This window comes from Macaca nemestrina, chromosome 4 (assembly GCF_043159975.1).
Source record: "Macaca nemestrina isolate mMacNem1 chromosome 4, mMacNem.hap1, whole genome shotgun sequence".
In the NCBI taxonomy this organism is placed as follows: domain Eukaryota; kingdom Metazoa; phylum Chordata; class Mammalia; order Primates; family Cercopithecidae; genus Macaca; species Macaca nemestrina.
The window spans coordinates 175,155,928-175,176,389 of record NC_092128.1 but is presented as its reverse complement, the minus strand read 5'-3'; the positions used below and the strand labels follow the sequence as shown (position 1 = coordinate 175,176,389).

The 20,462-nt window shown below is 45.4% G+C and overlaps 1 protein-coding gene across 3 annotated transcripts in view; it reads left to right on the top strand.

The window, feature by feature from the left end:
* LOC105472729 (MIS18 kinetochore protein A) overlaps positions 1–20,462 on the top strand; it is a 252,915-nt gene that overhangs the window by 201,190 nt on the left and 31,263 nt on the right. Inside the window, exon 6 of one of the 3 annotated variants that reach the window (XR_011622790.1) lies at positions 987–20,079. The exons of 1 other annotated variant lie outside the window; for it this stretch is intronic. The gene's annotated coding sequence lies outside the window, so the exon portion shown is untranslated. Of the gene's footprint in view, positions 1–951; positions 20,080–20,462 lie in introns of those variants that run through there. One more of the 3 variants, XR_981764.3, reaches the window with a different exon arrangement.

Sequence of the window (20,462 nt, the reverse complement as noted above, 5' to 3'; positions counted from 1 at the left end):
TGACCCAGCAATGTACTTTTGTTTATTAAAAGCACAGAGATAAGGATGTTTAGATATCTGTGAAACGAGAGAATCAATTTTTTAAAAGAATTATATTTTCAACATTTCAAAAATGGATTGGAGTAGGCATCATAGACAAACTAGAATTTTGTTGAACTTTCTTCATGGCTTGCTATTGTTTTTCTTTTTCCCTCTGAATGAGACAAGGGAATGAAGTGACTAAGAAACCATGATATTTTCACTGTTATCTTCAGGTCTGTTGACACTCTGTTTAAGGATGTGCAACCTAATGTTAATACTTTCAGTAGTGAAAAATTAGAAAAACCCAATACCTGAAAAACAAATGATTAATGTATGGCATGGTCTTAGAATAAAATACTAGGAGCTACGCAAAATTGTAATTGCAAATTTGCACTTATGGTTATATTGATTGATACTGTAAGATATTTACCACTCAATTAGGTAAAGCATAAAGCTGAAAAACAATAACCAGGTAAGATCCCATGTTTGTTAAGTAAATATCTTAAAATGTATTGAGGCACAGGAAAGAAGCCCAGAAAAATAAACAGCAGAAGCATCCAATATTTCACTGTGCAGGAGAATTGGGGAGATGATGAGTGGGTTGGTTTTTTAAAAAAAATTATCTGTATTTTCTAAGTTTTCTACATTGAAAGTGAATTGCTTTGGTGATGAAGAAAATATGTTAACTGGAAATTTTTGGCTGCCTGGTTTTAATAATTTCTAGAACAAGGCAGAGTCCAAATTATTTAATTAAAAGAAAAATAGAGCAGTCGGCTCCCTCCCCCGATCCTATCTATCTGGGAATAATGAGGCGCTGCAGGCAGTGCTCTGTGTGTGTGTGTGTGTGTGTGTGTGTGTGTGTGTGTGTGTGTGTGTGTGTTGTGTGTATGTGAGAAAGTCATCGATTCTGTGCCTCCTGTCATTCTTTAGCATCTGTCATCTTGGCTTTCCCTCCTGCCCTGAAGGTGCCTGGGGAACACCACACATTGTCAAAGAGAAAAGAGCAGAATCTCAGAGAGGTGGAGCGACTGGCCCAAGGTCACGAGCTCCTGAGTCCACGCTGGCCTCAAATCCGGGCCCTTGGGCTGCCGCTTCCCGCATAGTGCGGGCCTCACGGCTGCCACGGAAGTGTGAGGTGCCAGCTGGTGCTGTGTGCTCTGCGCAGGTGCCTCCTTTGGCCGTGGGGCTCCAGACCTTCCCTCTCCTCCTTTACTGCTTTATCGCCACATGGGGGACAGGGGCGGGGATGCCTTAAACATTCAAGGCTGTGGAGCAGGCTCAGGCCCTCAGCATCATGGAGAACGCACCAAAGCCCGCAGGAACCCACCGTCCCGTGGCAGGGAGAAAAGACAAACGGGTCATAATGCTGTCTCCAAAGGAGGTCACAGAGGGCCGAATGTGGCCCATTGGGAGGGACCGGGGACCTTGGGGAGCTGAGAGTCTCCCAGAGAGGGTGACACTGGAGCGTTGGAAGGGAGCAGCCTACAGACGCCAGAGCTGGAGAGCTGGAGACCCAACGGGACCCTCACGCCTCCTTTGGACTGTGGAGCCCAATGCACCCCTGAGGCCTCGCCGGCCTCACAGGGAGGTTTCACAAGGACTGTCTCCAGGTCCCTCTCCTGGTGGCCTGTGATCACAGTCTGAGCAGCCCACGAGTCTGCCCTTCTTTGCCTCCTGCCATCAGCTCCCAGCACAAAGCTTTCCAGAATGGAAGTGGGCTTAGCTCAAGCAGCCTGGAACATGGAGCCCATGATGGGAGAGAAGCCACCTGAGGTCCTGGCTGTGATGCGCGCACGGCTGGATACACAGAGCAAGGCCCAGGGAGTCTGCTGTACCTGAGTTGTTCTTAGAATCTCAGCTTCTAAAGGGAGACATCCTCACGCCCCACGCCCCTCCCAAAGTAGGGGCACTAAAGCCTCTTGCAGAGCTGTTGAACCAAATGAGCAAGTTCACGTAAAAGACCTGGAAGGTAGGAGACTCTTAATAAATGGTAGTTGCCACTGAGACCACAGTCTCTTCTTCAGAAGGGTTGGTGGGACGGCTTTGGTGGTCCCAGCCAGCGTGGCTCTTAGTGAACCAAAAGCGTGACAGCCTCTCTCCCTCCCTTCAGGAAGCTAACCCAGTTTTCAAACGAAGGAATGACTCTTCACATTGTCATTAATTTTCCTGAAACGATTTTCTTCTATCCATTAGCTATACTCTATAAATAGATTGGGATCTTTTGTTTTTCTAGAAAAAAAATCGTTTTAGCCTTGTATTCTGGCACAGTAGATGGCTCTTTTATCCTTGCTTTTTAAAAAACCTTTCAAACGGCTTGCCTTGCATGGAAGAATAAATAGTCTGTCATTTCTGGAGAGAATTTGTAAACTAATATCTTAGTTTAAAACAAATTTAGTGTAATAAGATGACTGCAAAGCTAATATTGACTCTTTTGCTGCTTGGCTTATCTCTCAGCTACTTTGACAGCACCTTTTTCTTTTCCCCTCAACTCTGTCTCACTGCAGAGAGCTCAAGTGAGAAACAAAAGTGTGGCCGGGAGGGGTGACTCACACCTGTAATCCCAGCACTTTGGGAGGCCGAGCTGGGCGGATCACCTGAGATCAGGACCACCCTGGCCAACATGGCGAAACCTTGTTTCTACTAAAAATATAAAAATTAGCTGGGTGTGGTGGCAGATGCCTGTAATCCCAGCTACTTGGGAGGCTGAGACAGGAGAATTGCTTGAACCCGGAAGGTGGAGGTTGCAGTGAGCCGAGATGGCACCACTGCACCCCAGCCTGAGTGTCAGAGTGAAACTCTGTCTCAAAAAAAGGAAAAAAAAAAAGAACAAAAAAAAGAAAAAAGTGTTACATAGAAGGCCATTCTCCATTAAAGAGCTGCCCAAGGAGAAGGGAAGTAGTCAGTTTGCTCTTGCTAGAGATATGCAAACTCCACATGGAGAGTCCCCAGCCGGGGGCCAGAGATGCAGCCAGCCAGTGAAGGATGGATCACCTTGACCTTCCAGGCTCCTTTCTGCCCAGAGGCCTGGGAAACGCCTGCTGACTGCCTCTCATGAGCGTAGAGACACAGAATACAGGTGGACTCAATATCGCCCCTCCTTGACGCAGGGCACGGTGTAATCTAGCACTTTGGGAGACTGAGGTGGGCGATCACTTGAACTCAGAAGTTCAAGACCAGCCTCACCAACATGGTGAAACCCCATCTCTACTAAACATACAAAAATTACCCGGGTGTGGTGATGTCCACCTCTAATCCCAGCTACTCGGGAGGCTGAGGCAGGAGAATCGCTTGAATCCAGGAGGCGGAGGTTGCAGTGAGCCAAGATCACGCCACTGCACTCCAGCCTGGGCAACAGAGCCAGGCTCCGTCTCAAAAATAAACAAATAAAATAAAAATTTTTTTTAAAAGTTCCTCCTTTAAGGAAAGGCCAAATGCCACATGCTAAGGGTTGAATTTTGCCCCCACAATCTGCCCAAAATCATATGTTGAAGTCCTAACCCCCAGTACCTCAGCATGTGACCTTATTTGCAAACAGGGTAATTGCAGGTGTAATTAAATAAGATGAGGTCATACCAGTGTAAGCTGGGTCCTAAATCCAATATGACTCGTATCCTCATAAAAGGGGAAGATTTGGGCACAGACAGGCCCCCAGGAGGAAAATCCATGTGAAGCTGTAGCCAGAGGCAATGGTGATGCATTTATAAACCAAGGAAGGCCAAAGGTTGCTGGAAACCCCCAGAGGGTAGGTGAGAGGCCCGGGACAGATTCCCCCTCGCAGCCTCGGGAGGAACCAGCTCTGCCGACATCTTGATCTTAGACTTCCGCCCTCCTGAGTTTAGACGACCCACTTCTGCCGTGCAAGGCCCCAGCCTGTGGTGTTTTCTCACGGCAGCCCCCGCAGACCTAAAGGCCAGCTGAGCGCTCCTTTTCTCAGCGTCAGCGGGACGGCCGCATTTTCTCCCTCTGTGGGTGGATGGACCACTTTGCGGCCTTGTTGTTCGAAGGTGCGCAGGAGTCCGGCAGCCAAAGGGTTGCTGGCTGGAGACAAAGCCACTTTCACAATGTTCCGATGAGGAGCAGCCGCCTCCTCCGAGCCCACCCTGTGCTAAAGCCGCCCTCCTGGGCCCAGAGCTCTGGCTCTGATGCAGTTCAGAGTAATTGCCATGCGGGAGGAGGGCGGCCATTGTCCCCGTCAGGGGTCAGAGCCCCTCGGCTCAGATAAAAGCAGCCACAGGGACACAAGAACAAGGAGAGAAAATAGAGAAAGGGGTGTTCAGGCAGCCCAGAGAGCTAGGAACGGCCCCTGCTCCATGTGGGCTCCCCCTTTATCCAGACAATGGTTTAATTCAAGCTACTGGGGCCCAGGCACACACCAGGAGTGTGGAGGCTGAACGTGCCTTTAAGAACCAGGACCTGCAGATCTAAGAGTCCTGGTACTGAGGCGGCTCTCAGGGAGGTCTCCAAGGAAGAGAGGCCAGAAACTGTGACTTCTGCCATCAGTCTCTTAAACACCACCGTCATAACTCCCGTCTCTCCAGCATTTCCTCTGCGTTTGGCACCATGATAAGCACTTTCTGTGCATTTTGTCCTTTCATCCTCTAACTGCCCTAGCGGGTGGGTCCCTTCGTTATCTCGTCTTACGCATCAGGAAACTGAGGCACAGAGAGGTTAAGGAACTTGCCGAAGGCCACAGAGCTGGTAGGTGACAGAGCCAAGCTCCGTGCTGGTAACCACCGTGGGCTGTGTTCTCCTCTCCGTGGGAAGTCTGTGAGCAGACAGCAGGACCAAGCAGGAGGGTTGCAGGGAAGGGCCTCTGAAGTCCGTCATGCAGGGCTAAGTTGGGGTCTTAGACCCTGCGGCCGTGCAGAACATAAAATCATGCCTTGCAGAGCCGAACAGGGCTTTGAAATCATACAGTCCCCATTTCTCTCACAAAGAGGCTAAGGTCCAGGGAGGTGAAGTGGCTGGCCCCAAATCCCAGAGCAAATTAGCGGCAGAACCAGGCCAAGAACATAGATGTCCTGGTTTCCAACCCAGTGATCTTTGTTAAATACCATGCTGCATCTTAACAAGAGATAGTTATTTTCTTCCGTAGCTTGAGAGATTTGTAAAGGATTCTGAGAAACCCTTCCTGATCACGAAGGCTGTGACATATTTGATTGGGTTTGCCATGGCAGTTCTTCTATAGGAGTTGGAAGAGTTGGACAGACACCATGATTCCAACTGGGATAAGCGTCCAACCTGCCACAGGCAGACTCCCCTGCAGAAGACCAACTGCACGTCAAAATCTCCTAAGATCATATTTTAGGTGTGGAGTTGAGCGAATTAACCTTTTGCTAGAAGTCCATCAGTCCTCCTGTGATAAATGTCAACTGAAGACAAGGGAATCATTTTAGCACAATGGAGACATTGAGAGACTGGATATCAACTGTTGATGGTTCTTGAGACGTGTCTACAAAATTCTGCCATCCATTCAACCACTTAACCAGCCATCCATCCTTCCATCCATCCAACCACCCATCCTTCCAAAACCCATCTATTCATTCATTATCTTTTCATCCATTCACCCATCCATTCATCCACCCTTCCATTTATTTACCGGATCCTTACTCTGTGTAAAGTATTTTGCTAGACCCTAGGATTTGTGAAAGAACATGGTCTAGCTTCTGACCTTAGAAGAACTTTAATTCAAATGATGGAATCAGGATGGAAAACTATAAATATAACTATGCATTCAGTAAAGGAAACAACCAGAGGCCTGGGGAGGCTGGAGAGGCTTCTTAGAGGGAGAGATACTTGATTGGATCTTCAGTAGGAATTTCTTAAGCAGAAAAGGGGGGAGGAATGGAGGGTATTCCAGATATGGAGGCAAAGATGAACTAAAGCAAGATGCAGGTTAGGGAGGTAATTATGATGATCTGGGCATTAGCGTGGAGTTTGAGTCACATTTACAAGATGTGTTCATGACCCTTGTTGCAATTAATTCTCCAACAGCCATATAAGTTAGGGAGGGTGATGCCAGGGAAGGACATGTGGCACTTACAAGATGAAGTCATTACAAGGGACAAAGAGTAGGACCCAATAGCTAACATCTTTTGAGCTCTCATTATGTGTCAGATCTTCACAAACATTTCTTGAGGTATTACCTCTATTTTCCAGATGAAAAACCAAGACTTAGAGAGCTTGGCCTTGGACTCACCCAAGGTCAGTGATACGGTTTTGCTGTGTTTCCACCCACATCTCATCTTGAATTGTAGTTCCCATAATTCCCACATGTCATGGGATGGACCCAGTGGGAGGAAATTGAATCATGGGGGCGGGTCTTTCCCAGGCTGTTCTTGTGGTAGTGAATAAGTCTCACAAGATCTGATGGTTTTATAAATGGGAGTTTCCCCTGCACAAGCTTCTCTCTTGCCTGCTGCCATGTAAGACATGCCTTTCGCCTTAAACCATGCCCACGTGGGACTGTGAGTCCATGAGACCTCTTTTCCTTACAGTTACCCAGTCTTGGGTACATGTTTATCAGTAGTGTGAAAACATACTAATACAGTCACACAGCCAGCAGGTACCAGAGACCCAGATCGAGTCTTCAGAGCCCTAGTCCAGATTAGATACAGCCAACTTTTCTTCCATAGATGAGAGAGGACAAGCTCAGATGACAAGGTTAATAGCAACCTCAATCCTGGAGTTCAGCTCTGAGTTTAAACTTCCTCTTCTGCAAAATGCTCAAATAAGCAGCTGGACTGACCGGAGGAGAAGCTGTGAGCAATGGAATCGGCAAAGCCAAACCCTGGGCCCAGAAGAGACACCACGTCTGCCAGAAGCCAACCTACCCTTGTAGCAGCCTGAAGTGATTTGTTCCCCCTGACTCTCTTTTTCCTTCTCTCTCCATATGGATTTTATAAACAAGATAAAATCAGAACTCGAAAACGAAACAGACTCTGCCAGGGCTCTGTTACCAGCCAGGGCAGCCCAGCACTGTTTTTGCAGATGTTTTGCAGGTCCATGTCTAGAAGAGGCCAGAGGCAGAAGGCAAGGGCAGGTCAGCAAGTGCTGAAAGGTAGGGGAGATCAGTTACTGGAAGGCCACGGAGGGTGGAAGATCCCCTGAGCAAACACGGCAAGAGACCTCTGCTTCCTTATCTTTAAGTTTTATGAGCGCTGCCACCCCCGCTCTCCTCCTTGCTCTGCCCCCATAACTTTCATAGTATCCTGATATTTCTTTTCCTGGTGAAGATCCAGTCACATGTTAGGTTGGCCCCATTCTTCTTCATTCTCAAACACAGGCAAACAAGGTTCACATCAGCTACTGGGAATGTACCTTGAGGTTGGGCAGGGATGGGCCAGCTTTCTTTGTTGGAGGAGGAGCAAAGCTACTCTGTGTGTACCCAGAGAAGCTTTTTGGGAGGTAAGGAAAGCCTCAAAGCTGGGGGTTGTTGGAGGACCAGTGCCTGGCGTGTGTCTTGAGTTTCATCCCATCCTACTGACTCGATGAGGTTTGTACTATAAAAGGAGGCTACAGATCAGTATCAAACTGTGAAGCCACCAGGGTATTCAGACCAACACATCCATATTTTGCTGTTTAAACCTGCAATTGTGGGAAGAGGCAAAATCAAATCTGCTATTGGATTGGCAAGTAGAGCAAGTCCACTATATGTCATGTCGGAAGATGATACCACAATTGCAGAACGAAAGAAATAGTGTGACGTGTAGTTATAAGAACAGTCATTAAAAGACCAAGCTGGGATTTGAACACTACACAGTCTGGTTAAAGAGTCCATCCGCTTAGCAACTACACCATGGGAGCTAGAAGGCCTCACATGTACCTTTCCTGGCATTAAGTGTTTAGACTTCAAGAGGCACAGCCAGGCCAGGGGACTAACCAGGAGGTAAAAACTGGCCCCCCTGCTCTTAGCTTCAGGACTTGAGGGACCTAATGGGAAAACCCTGGGCATGGAGAATGGACTTGGGCCTGGTCTGGAGGCTTGGGAGCCGTCCTGTAAGCTGTATTTCCCAAAGGGCCGCCTGAAGTGGAATTACTCTGGGAGATTGTTAAGATGCAGACTTCAGAGCCTGGACCTGTAGAGTCAGAACTTTGGTGGACAGAACTCTGAGAGACTGTCTTTTTAACAAACTCTTCCTACCCCATACCTCCCACATCCCCTACAGTGACACTGACACATAGTCAAGCTGAGAAGTACCAAGTTGACTGCCTGCTCCCAGCTCACCGTTCTGACTTCACATCGCTTCCTTCAGGGGCCAGGAGCAGGGGATGTGGGTAATCGAGTGACATTTGATAACATACAGCTCTTTTATTTATTACAAAGCAATTGTCATCCACATAGATGACTGGGCTCTTTGGGATGCATATTAGTTAAGGCCCTCCAGAGAAATAGAACAAACGGGAGATACATATGTACAGAGAGATGTTAGGCAGATATAGATTGATAGGTAGGTAGGTAGGTAGAAATAGATACAGATCTATCCTTCTCTCTGTCTGTCTGTCTGTCTGTCTAATATCTATCTAAAGAGATTTATTTTAAGGACTGGGCTTCTGCAATTAGGGAGGCCGTCAAGGCCAAAATCTGTAGGTTAGGCCAGCAGGCTAGAAACTCAGGCAAGAGTGTGATCCTCTAGTCTCGAAGCAAAATTTCTTGTCTGGGAAATGTCCGTCTTTACTCATGAGGCCTCTTCCAACTGATTGGAAGTCGTCCATTCACAGTCTTGAGAATGAGCTCCTGTACTTAAAGTGTCCTGATTGTAGATGTTAACCACATTTACAAAATACGTTCACAGCAACATCTAGATCCGTGTTTGATGAAATAACTGGGTACTAGAGTCTCACCAGATTGACACATAAAACTAACTGTCACAGGACATTTCTTAATTGGTTAACCTACTTACCCAGAGTAGAACTGTAGGGAAAGAACATTTGTTGAATAACACACAGTAAGGTAACTCTACAGTTCATGGTTAAAAACTGGCTTCAAAGAAAATGCAAAAAAGCCATGTCTGCTACCAGAGAGAATCTTCCTTAAGCTACCCAAGGCAGAGGGTCACTTCAGTAATGAGAATCCCAGGTTCAATAACAGTGACCTCTCATAATCCCAAGGGGTTTTCTGTCTTATCCAGACTCCTGGCAGCCCCGAGCACTGGTCTCATAATGAACACTTTAATTAAGATGGATGTTTGTAAGTACCAAAGGGAAGTTGTGCCTTAATTACTTTGACTCCAATCAAATAATTTTCCTAGGTGTGCCTTCCTTCTTACTGAGAATTTTAAGAGATAAGGAGATTAGGGGTGGGGGAACCTCAGTTTAGGGAAGATTCGTGTATTCATGTAGGTTGGGGTTCTCAACATGGCATCCACAGATTTCCTGTGCATTCTTGCTATTACATATTAAATGTGAGTAGGTGTCTTTTGTTATGTGGGCAGAATCCACACTTTCGTTGGATTGCCAAGGAGGTCACTGACTCCCAAATAGGTTGAAAACCTTATTGAGTTTGGGAACATAATACCCTATCATTTGCAGGGCAGCAAGGTGGCTGACCCATGGCATTAGGAATTTTACAGATTAACAATATTTGCTTTAAGTGAGCACTAATTAGCCTGGTAGGTTGAAAAGCCATTCCTGAGGGTAGACAGGCTTCTTGTCTGAGACAGGAGGCTCCCAAGCTGGCCTGGCAGAGGGCTCTGCAGCCACTCAGCCTGGGTTCAGATCCCAGTTCTTATTAGCTATGTGACCAGGGTGCGTTCCCAGCCCTCTCTGCACCAGTTGCTTCATCTGTAAAATGGGAACAGTGATAGAAGCACCTACCTTGCAGGTGTTAACTCTGAGTTAGCACATATAAAGTGAGTTGAGCAGTACTTGGCACAGAGTGGGAGTTTTGACTAGGTTTGTGGGTACCTAGGGGTAGTCCCAGGAATTTGTATTTTAACAAGCTCCCCTGGTGATTCCATCTACAGGTGTTATTTCACCACACTGTGTCAAGACCCAACGAAACTGAACTTGCCAATTCACAGTGCAGGGCCCTGCTTTGTAGGTTACCACTTGCCATGCAAAGAAATACCCAGTGAGCTCCTGATCCCTGGTGCTGGTGCCCTCTGGAGAACCAGCTGGGCATAGCCAGCTGTGAGCAGGAGAGAGCCATGCCCTGGCCCTGCCTGGCCCTCTTGGCAGAGCTTCTTCGATGGTAGGATGCAATACAAATATTTCCTGGCAACATGGTGGCAACAGAAGTGATGGGCGGAGCATCCCAGCCAGGATACACAGCCACATGCAGGTGCAGCTCCCACCCGCCCGCCTGCTGCAGGAACAGGTGCCTCCAGGTGCCTCCTCTCTCCCTCTGCACCCCAGCTCCCCTCCCTGATCCTGATTTCTCTCCCTTCAGCTTTTTCCTGAGGTTTTCCCCTCTCTGCCTAAATTACAGTGGCTCCAGGGAGCATTTAGATTCCAAACTGCCCCAGAAGCTTGTTGGCCTCTCAGCTCTGGTTTGGCAGCCTGTAGGCAGGTAATGCTTCCCAACACCGCAAGCTGACCAGAGCCAGGCCCCGACAAAAAGATGGTCTGCAGAAGAGCCCAAAGCAGGCAGCCAGGTCCACAGGGAGCAGCACTGGTTCCCAGCGGGCAAGAGCGTGGCCCCACGTCCGGGAAACGTAGAAGGTTAAGAACTAGGACAAAGGCGGGCCCCAGCTGGAAGAACAGAGGCAAGTAGACAGGAAGAGGGAGGAGAGGGTCCTTGTGAGAAGGAATCAGGGTCGCAATCCATCTGGAGGGACTTAATTGTCCCCCACCCTCAGCTCAGCATTGCTCATGAAAATGGGGCTGCCCCTCGGGTGGACATCGAGTGACTGCAACTGCTAGAAGGAGGCAACACAGGGGTCGGGACCCCATTAGGACATAGCCCCGAGACAGCTGGGGTTGTTTCGTGTTGTTCCAGTTTGTTTGTTTGTTTTATTTTTTATGCTTTGTTTTGTTTTGTTTTATTTTATTTTATTTATTTTATTTTATTTTTTGAGACAGAGTCTTACTTCATCACCCAGGCTGGAGTGCAGGGGCACGATTTCGGCTGACTGCAACCTCTGCCTCCCAGGTTCAAGCAATTCTCATGCCTCAGCCTCCCAAGTCGCTGGAATTACAGGCACCCGCCACCATGCCCAGCTAATTTCTGTATTTTTAGTAGAGACAGGCTTTTGACATGTTAGCCAGGCTGATCTCAAACTCCTGACCTCAGGTGATCCACCCACCTCAGCCTCCCACAGTGCTGGGATTACAGGCGTGAGCCACCACTCCTGGCCAAGGGGAGCTGTTTTACAAACAATTCACAAATTCCAGCAATGGCAACTACCACCATTAAATTTGGAGGCACTTAGTAGTTGTCAGACATACTGCTAGACCCTCTATACCACCCCCATAAACTAAGCTCCAATGTCAGAAGCAGAATAGCTCTAACAGTTAGGAGTGAGGACTCCGGAGCCAAAAAGTCTGTTTCAAACCCCAGCTCTGCCACTCGCTAGCTGTGTGACTTTAGGCCTGTTTCTTCATTTCTCTGATCCTCAATTGCCCGTCTGTAAAATGGGTGTGACAAAAGGAGCTTCTGCCTCAGCTGTTGTGAAAGTAAATGAGATAATTTATACAAACCAAGCATAGTGCCCGGCACCTAGGAAGGAAACAGAACAACACTGCTGTCACAGTGTCAGTGTTGCTATTATCATTCCTTTTGCTTGGGTTCTCAAGGTTGAGCTCACATGGCCATGCCAGGGGAGGAAGAAAAGCAGAGAGGTAGGCAAATTGGCACCCTTGAACCCGTGGGATCTGGGCTCACAGAAAAGAAACTGCTTTAAAAAATACCTTATGTCTGTTTCCCTCTGCCCACACTTTAGAAACGTCAGGAACACACTGCAAACCACCTTTCATGTTTCACACCTCCAGGCAATAGAAACAGCCGGATTTTCCTTGAGTATTCTTCCGGGAAGTCTGCCAAAGACAAGGCTCTTTCTCTGGGAAATAATAATAATTCTTCACTCTGAATGTCAATAATAATTAAGCTGGGGGTGTATAGGGATGAAATAAACGCAACGTCCCTCAAGGCTTATATTCCTTCTAATGTGCAAATCTTTGCACACGTGACCTCTCTGCCCTGGTGTGCTATCAATGTACACCCATCAAGGCTTAAGGTAAAGAACCACCACACCCGATTATATGTGTAATGTGGCTGCACCCTTTTGGGCTGAGGGCAAAAAGCATCTTATGCAAATATCATCATTGTGCAAAGGCAAATATAAATGTATAGGGAGAAGGAGCTCTTTGGGGATGGGCAGGCATGCTGGTGGATGTGAGGAAACAGCAAAATAACTGAAAGGAGAGAGAAGACATCTGAATGAGGTCTTTAGAGTTAGGACAAGCAAAGGCTGACACCTGGTACGTGGCAATGGATATGTTAGAGGATGGGATGAAAGGGGGAGTGATGATGGATCAGATGCACTAAGCCTGGGAGAGCAGGTTACTTCAGGGTTGACCCCCAGGGCTGCCATTTCCCAGCGCGATTTTGAGCAGGTACCTACTTAACTTGGTAATGCCTTAGAAACCTAGCCCAGAAAGACTTTATACAGGATTCTGTTTATCTATATACAAAATAAGAACAAGTATATTGGTAATAATATTTATAAGTAAACATATGCGTAAAGTGTATGCACTCATTTTCCCCCAATCCCTCATGCCCAGGTACATCCTAGGTACTTAGGAAATGCTGGTTTAGTCTATATTTAGGTTTAGCAGGTGGGTCCAGGGTTGCAGTCCCAAGGAGACAGCCCCTGCTGTTCATCCTCTAGCAAAGGGTATGAGTAAAATGCCACAAGCAATTTTAGACTGTGAATTCCTGGAGGGAAGGGAGGGGCTGTGTGTCACGGTTGAGATCTCACATTGTCCACACAGTAAATATTTAAATGAATAACATGGCAGAGTGGAAACCAGCACAGGGAGCTCATAGCCAGCCAGAGCGGTGGCCAAGGCTCTCGTCTCTGGAAGACAGATGATAAGACACGTCTCTGAAAATGTCTGGGTAACAGGATCTGTTTCCACACATAGTGGGGGGAGGTGGCTGAAGGCAGCATCTTCTCCTAGAAGGTTCAGCGCCGTTCTTCAACAAAGTACTCTGGAACTTATGTGAGTGCCTGAGAGACAGAGACACTTGCCACCTCCTTCCCACCTAGGTTGATAATTCAGCTTAAATCTGAGTTGTGTCAGAGGACTTGGAGTTGGGGTCAGAAATGGCCTTGGTCAACTGTTTGTTACTCCACTAGGCATCGAAGTTCTGGGGTCAGCAGCAACCATGAGATTTTTCAGTGCATTGTTAGGGATCACGTGGTGATCACACAGTTAGGGACAAAAGTCTCTGCAGCACCTACAGCTGTGCAACTTTGGTGTGTAGCTGAAGAATCTCTCCCCTTCCTCCTCCTTCTCCTCCTCTCTCTTTCTCCCTCCCCCTCCCCCAGTCCAATACCGCAGAGTGGGAGAGAGTCATGCACATTAGGAGTTTGGAAAGGATTAGTCAATAGAGCCAGATCAGATGGTTAACTTTGCGGGGCTGGGGGATAAAGTTAGATCCTTCACTTCAACCTAGACCAAAATTAATTCCAGATGGCTTCAAGAATTACATGTAAAACATGAAGCCATTAAAAATGAAACTTCAAAGGTGCTATGGGTTGGGGGATGATCCCACAGATGAACTTCCCAAACATGAAAGCAAGAAAAGGAGTCAAAAAGAAAAAGCTTGCTAGATTTGGGTACATAAAAATACAAAACTTCTCCATGCCAGAAAGACATCCAAAGCAAAATTAAAAGGCAAATCACAAAATATTTGCAACACTGTTTACACCATATACAGTAGGTACATATGCAATATGGCTCATGTTATTAGTATTTAAAGAATTCTTACAGAACAATAAGAAAATGAGGGGAAGCAACAAAATGGAAAAAAGAATCTGAATACATATTTCACAAAAGAAATACAAATAAAACACATAAGAAAATAGTTTTTTAAAAGCTAGAAATTAAATCAGTATTATTTAAACCAACAATAAAACATCATTCAACCTGTCAGAATTAGCAAATATTTTGAAAATGATATTATCCTAAGGATGTGATAATGATCACACTAGTACACTGCTGTAAATGAGGGCAGCCTTCTGGAAAATCAAAGTAAAGTAGAAATATGTATAAAAGATCTCAGGTACACTCCTACTCTGTGAACTGTCAACCCCACTTTTGGAACCTGTTCAAAGGAAATCATAAAAGATATAAAGACATGAATGAAGACTTGCATTTAAAGATATTTCCTGTAGCATTATTTATAACATTGGAAGACTAGTAAAGACCCAAATGCCCATCAGCTGGGAATTCACTTGAAAAAGCTACTTCCTTGTGATGGGATATGAATTAGCTAATGACATTCATAACTAATGCTAAGTGAACAAACTTATGCCACACTATATACAAATATGATGTCTGTTTTGGAGTCTGTCTCTTTCTCTGTCTGTCTGTCTGTCTGTCTCTCTCTCTCTATCACACAGGCACTTACAAGGAAATTAACCAAAATATTAGTAGAGATTCTGTTAGCAGAGTGAGTGTATTAACACTCTTTGTACTTTTTACAAGTAGGTAGTACTTCTTTAATGGGAAAAAAAACCACAATTTTTATAATGTAAAACACACAAAATCTTACATGAGCCCCCATTTCCTGACAGCAAGGTGACAAGCACAGCGTTATCTGTGGGTTGGATGCTGCGTAGCTGTGAATATCTGCATCACTCTTCCCGCACACCACCCACCCATATACCCGTGTCGTGGCTGAGATATTCATTAATAGGTCGTACAAAATAAAGCTCACCAAATGATGGCAACCTAGGATTCCAGTAAATTCCTCCATAGGAGGCTTTTGTGGAAAGATGTACCCTAAGTGTTACCCAACATGGGCTCACTAACCCCTGACTTCTAAAAATTATCCAGTGAAGTGTCTCAAGTAGGAGGAGCAACCGCTTAGAGCAGCAGTCAGCGAATTATGACTTGTGGGCAAACGGACTCACCACCAGTTTTTGTACAGTTAGGAGTTAAGAAGTTATGAGTTAATAAAATAAAGACTTACGTTTTGGGCATGTTGGGTTTGAAGTAACTGTGTGGCATCTAGGTGTTTTACATTTTTGCATTCTTATATAAATACCTACATAATATTCTCAATTGTGCCTCTTGGATCTCAAACCCTAAAATGTTTACTAGATGCACACCCCGCCCCCACAACCACTCTAACTTGGCATTTGGTTATTTGGAGTTGAAACACCTGTACCTTAGCCAAACACTCATTAACAGTTGTCAAACAGTAGTGCCTTCTTTGAAAACCAATAAAAAAATAAAAAGTAATATTACCTACATGTAAGACCATGTAAGGGGGAGAATAATTCTCTTATATTACCAAGGAGGCTGATCACTTTTGAGAGTAATTTGAAATTTTATATTGAAAAGCCGTCACTATATGCAAATTTATTTACCAATCAATTCCACTTTTTGGAATTTATTCTAAGGAAATAATTCTGTATGTACATGAAGATTTAGCTACAAGGATGTTCACTGAAGCATTCACTATGGAGTTGAAAAATTGGAACCAGCCTCAATGTCCAGCAGTAAGGAATTTGTTGAACAAATTATGGAACATCTATTTGATGTAATATTATGCATTCATAACACATGCATTATTGATGGACATGCAAAGATGTTCATGATAGGGTGTCAAGTAAAACAAAATAGGTTACAACAATTATACAATATGAGTCTATTTTTTATGATTATTAATATACGGTAAAACCATGAAAAAATATAAACAAAAATGCTAACAGTGGTTACCTCTATGTGACAAGATTGTGGATAATTTTTATTTTTCTCCTTTTCTGCTCATCTGGACTTTTGAATTTTTATGCAATGAACATACATTATTTATGCCCCCACTCCCTTTCCACTGCCAAATCCCCAGAAGTAAACTAAAAGCTGATGAAAATACAGTCTTACTGACATGTCTTACAGCATTTCTCAGAAGTGTTGTACAAATATTGTTTGGAATTAATTTTCATCTAGATTGAAGTGAAAGATCTAACTTTATCCCTCCCCTCCCCACACAAGGCTAACCAACTGATCCAGCTCCATGGACTAATCCTTTCCAAACATTTCATGTACATGACTCTCTCCCATTCTGCATATTTCAAATGTACCAAATGCTGGGCACAGTGGCTCATACCTATAGTTTTAGCTACTCAGGAAGCTGAGGCAGGAGGATTGCTTGAGGCCAGGAGTTCAAGACCAGCCTGAGCAACATAGTGAGACCCCATCTCCACAAACAAACAAACAAGCAAAATGTGCCAGAAAGCACCATGTTTCCGTCACCTATCGCTGCAAAACAATATACTCCAACATAATACTCATACCTAATACTCATAATACCCATACTTATACTCAAAAAATATACTCATTGCTACAAAACAGTATACTCTACCAATATACTCAAAATTTAGTGGCTTAAGACAGTTATCATTTTATTATTCGCTCCAGATGTTGCAACCTGGGAAGAGTTCAATGGGGAGAGCTTGTCTTGCTCCACGTGGTATCAACTTGGGTAGATTGGCCAGCTAGAGCTGGCTGGAATGGCTCAACCTGGGTAATCAGCTGGGGCCTCGGCTGACACTGTTGTCCAGTGGGAAGTGGGTAGTTCCTTGATTCTCCCGCTGTGGCCTCTTCACATGGTGAGTGTGGGCTTTCCTCGGGGCATGACATCTCAGGGTAGCTGGACTTCTTACGTGGCAGCTGGCTTCCCCCAGAGGACAAAAGCAGATGCTGTTGGGCCTTTGAAAGACGTTGGACTGGGCACAGTGGCTCACATTTATAATCCCTGCACTTTGGAAGGCTGTCAGGGGAGGATCACTTGAGCCTAGGAGTTTAAGACCAGCCTGGGCAACATGGTGAAATCCCGTCTCTACAAAAAATACAAAAGTTAGCTGGGTGGGGTGACATGAGCCTATAGTCCCAATTACTCAACGGGCTGAGGTGGGAGGATCACTTGAGCCCAGGCTGGGGAGGCTGCAGTGAGCTCTCATCGTGCCACTGCACTCCAGCCTGAACAACACAGCAAGATGTTGACTCTAAAAATGAAAAAGCAAAAAAAAAAAAAAAGATGTAGATCTAGAATTGGCCCAGGAACACTTTTGCCACATACTTGACTCATTAAAGCAGACCCAGGCAAGGCCAAATTTAAAGGCAGTGAGTACTGGGAGGTGCAATTCACTGGGAATCACCAGAAGAGCATTCTCCCACACTCAGCATTTACAGGAATATGTTAGCAGATTCTCTGGATATGCAGACTGATGGACTACCAATGTATCAGTCACAGTAATTTATATTCCCTCTACTGGATTTCTCAAATTCGGCAATACCTATAAAAGGACAGTTTGTTATATATTTTACTGCTAATTTGCACCTCTCATTTGACAGGGTGCATGACTGATCTGTTGAAACATCTTAAAAAGACTACTTTTATATATGCCAGTCAGTGACATAACTGTCATTAAAATATCAACATCTACTTATGATTCCCTTAGAAAGAGCTAATAGCAGCAATAAATTTGAGTTCAAATATTGCTTCAGAGCCAGACTTCTCTGGTGAGATTCAAATTAGTCTATGTATTTTGGATGCAAGTTCAAAAACCATTTCCAGCCAGATCAGTGTCTATCCCAAATTGGCAGGAATGACCAGAGTAACCCACAGACATTCAGCTGAAGTCACTCTGGCTATAGAGGGCAGGTGGGGTGTTGCCCGATAGGGAAAGGGGAATGTGGGAATTGGGGTTCAGGGACAGCAGTGAAACCTCTTGACCTCCCCACTCCGCCCACCACAGCACCCATCTGCATCATCTTTCTTAGGACCAAAATTGTGTTCCTCGGTTCTCTCTGCTCTCTTCTGTCTTTTCTGCCTCTCCCTGTCTGCTGGTGATAAGGTTTGGCTGTGTCCCCACCCAAATCGCATCTTGAATTGTAACTCCCACAATTCCCAAGTGTCATGGGACGAACCTGGTGGGAGATGATTTAATTATGGGGGTGGGTCTTTCCTGCACTGCTCTCATAATAGTGAATGAGCCTTATGAGATGTGACCTTTTAAAAACTGGGAGTTGCCATGCACAAGCTCTCTCTCTTTTTGCCTGCCGCCATCCATGTAAGATGTGACTTGCTCCTCCTTGCCTTCTGCCATGATTGTGAGGCCTCTGCAGCCACGTGGAACTGTGAGTCCCATTAAACCTTTTCTTTTATAAATTGCCCAGTCTCAGGTATGTCTTTATCAGCAGTGTGGAAACAGACTAATACAGCTGGTAATTGACAAAGTATTATACAACTCAAGTCTTTCTGGGATTAAGACAATATGAGCTGTACACTCTAACTGTCCATCCCTAAGTTCTTTGCATGCCTTCCACTACTCCTGCTGGAGTTTTCCTCTTTCCTCATACCCAAACCCCTGAAAGAAGAACCTGCACTCATGTTTCTTCCACCTTACTTCCCACTCAGTTGTTAGCCTACCCTGTCTCCACCTCCCCCTTCCCCAGAGAGGTTCAGGCAAAGCTTACCCATGACCACCACCCTTAAATCCCCAGTAGATTCTCATCAGCCCATGTGGCTTAACTTCCCTGCAGCTAGAACACCATTGATCCTTCCATCCATTCTTGGCACATGCTTTTTTTTGCTTGGTTTTTAGAACACCTCTGTTCTCTTCCTCTCTTTCCATCCAGCCCCTGTCTGTCTCCTACATGGGCTCTGTCCCTCTGCCCACACCTTGCATGTGGGTGTGCCCATCTGCCTGTGCTTGGCCTTCCTTTGACTTATAAATTCATTCTAGGCCAAAAGTTCTTAATCTTGAGTCCAGGACTTCATTAAACCCATGATTTGAGAACCAGAAACCATATGAAGATTTTTGAGTGTGTTATTGTTCTGAGGAGAAAGCCAAAGCTTTCAAAAGATTCCTCCAGGGTGCTGTTACCTACACAAGGACAACCCATTGTCTTAGGCCATGTCACCTGCTGTCCTGGCTTCATCTCAACCCCACAGGCTGAAGATTTGTTAATAGTCATTTCCAATCTGTATGTCTTTCCTACACCCCAGTCCTGTGTGTGGGTTAGGCCTGTGAATACTTTTCTAAAACTGCTTCTGAGCCACTGAAGTCCCAGGCTGCTGGTGACTCAGAGGTGCTCAAAAACTCTGCTGCAAAAAGCAAGTGTCATAATATTATTCTCTACCCTGGGTTAATTATAGTGATTTTTCTCTATTCAAGGCAGCTAGAAAATCCTCTATGGTATGCAAGGATCCAGGTTGCTGGGATCTGGGTGCATCTTGCATTTATTGTCTTCCCACTAGCTTTGGTTTTCCTTTTATAGGTTGGCCTAGTCATCTCACAGTTACTTCAAACCCAACATGTCCCAAACCTAAGTCTTTATTGTATTTTTTGAGACAGGATCTTGCTCTGCCACCTGGGCAGAAGGACAATGGCATGATCACAACTCACTGCAGCCTCAACCTCCTGGGCTCAAGTGATCTTCCTGCCTCAGCATCCTGAGTAGCTGGGACTACAAGCACATGCCACCATAACCAGATAATTTTTGTATTTTTTTGTAAAGACTGCGTCTCTCCATGTTGCCCAGGCAGGTCTAGAACTCCTGGGCTCAAGCAATCTACCTGCCTCAGCCTCCCAGATTGCTGGGACTACAGGCGTGGCCAACCTGTCTTTAAACCCTAAACCCTTGCTCTTTTTTCCTCTCTTACCAAAGCTCCCAAGCTAGAAAATGATCTCCTTTCTTCACCCCATAATCAATCAATGGCCACGTCCATTAATGCTACTCCTCTTACGTCACTCCTGGGCCTGTATCTTTCTGTCATCTTCACCACTGTTGCCTTGGTTTAAGTCAGGAGCTGACCAACTTTCTCTATAAAGGGCCAAATAGTAAATATTTTAGGCTTTACAGGCCATATGGTCTCTGTTGCAGCTACTCAGTTCCATCATTTTAGTGCAAAACAGCTCTAAATAATGTGTAAATAAATAAGAGTGGCTGAGTTCCAATAAAACTATGTATGAATACTGAAAGTTGAATTTTATATAATTTTTACATAACATGACACATTCTTCTTCTTTTGATTTTGTTCAACCCACTAAAATATGTAAAATGCATTCTTAGTTTGTAGACCTACGGAAACAGATGACAGGCCAGATTTGGACCACAGGTTGCAGTTGGGCAACTCCTACTTTAAGGCATAACAACTCCTGCTTGAAATGATCTTCCTTCTGCTGGGGTTTTCCCCTCTGATCACGCGCTGTGGTGCTGCTACAGTCATCTTCCTAAGAAAAAAGCTGGGAGCGCCTCTC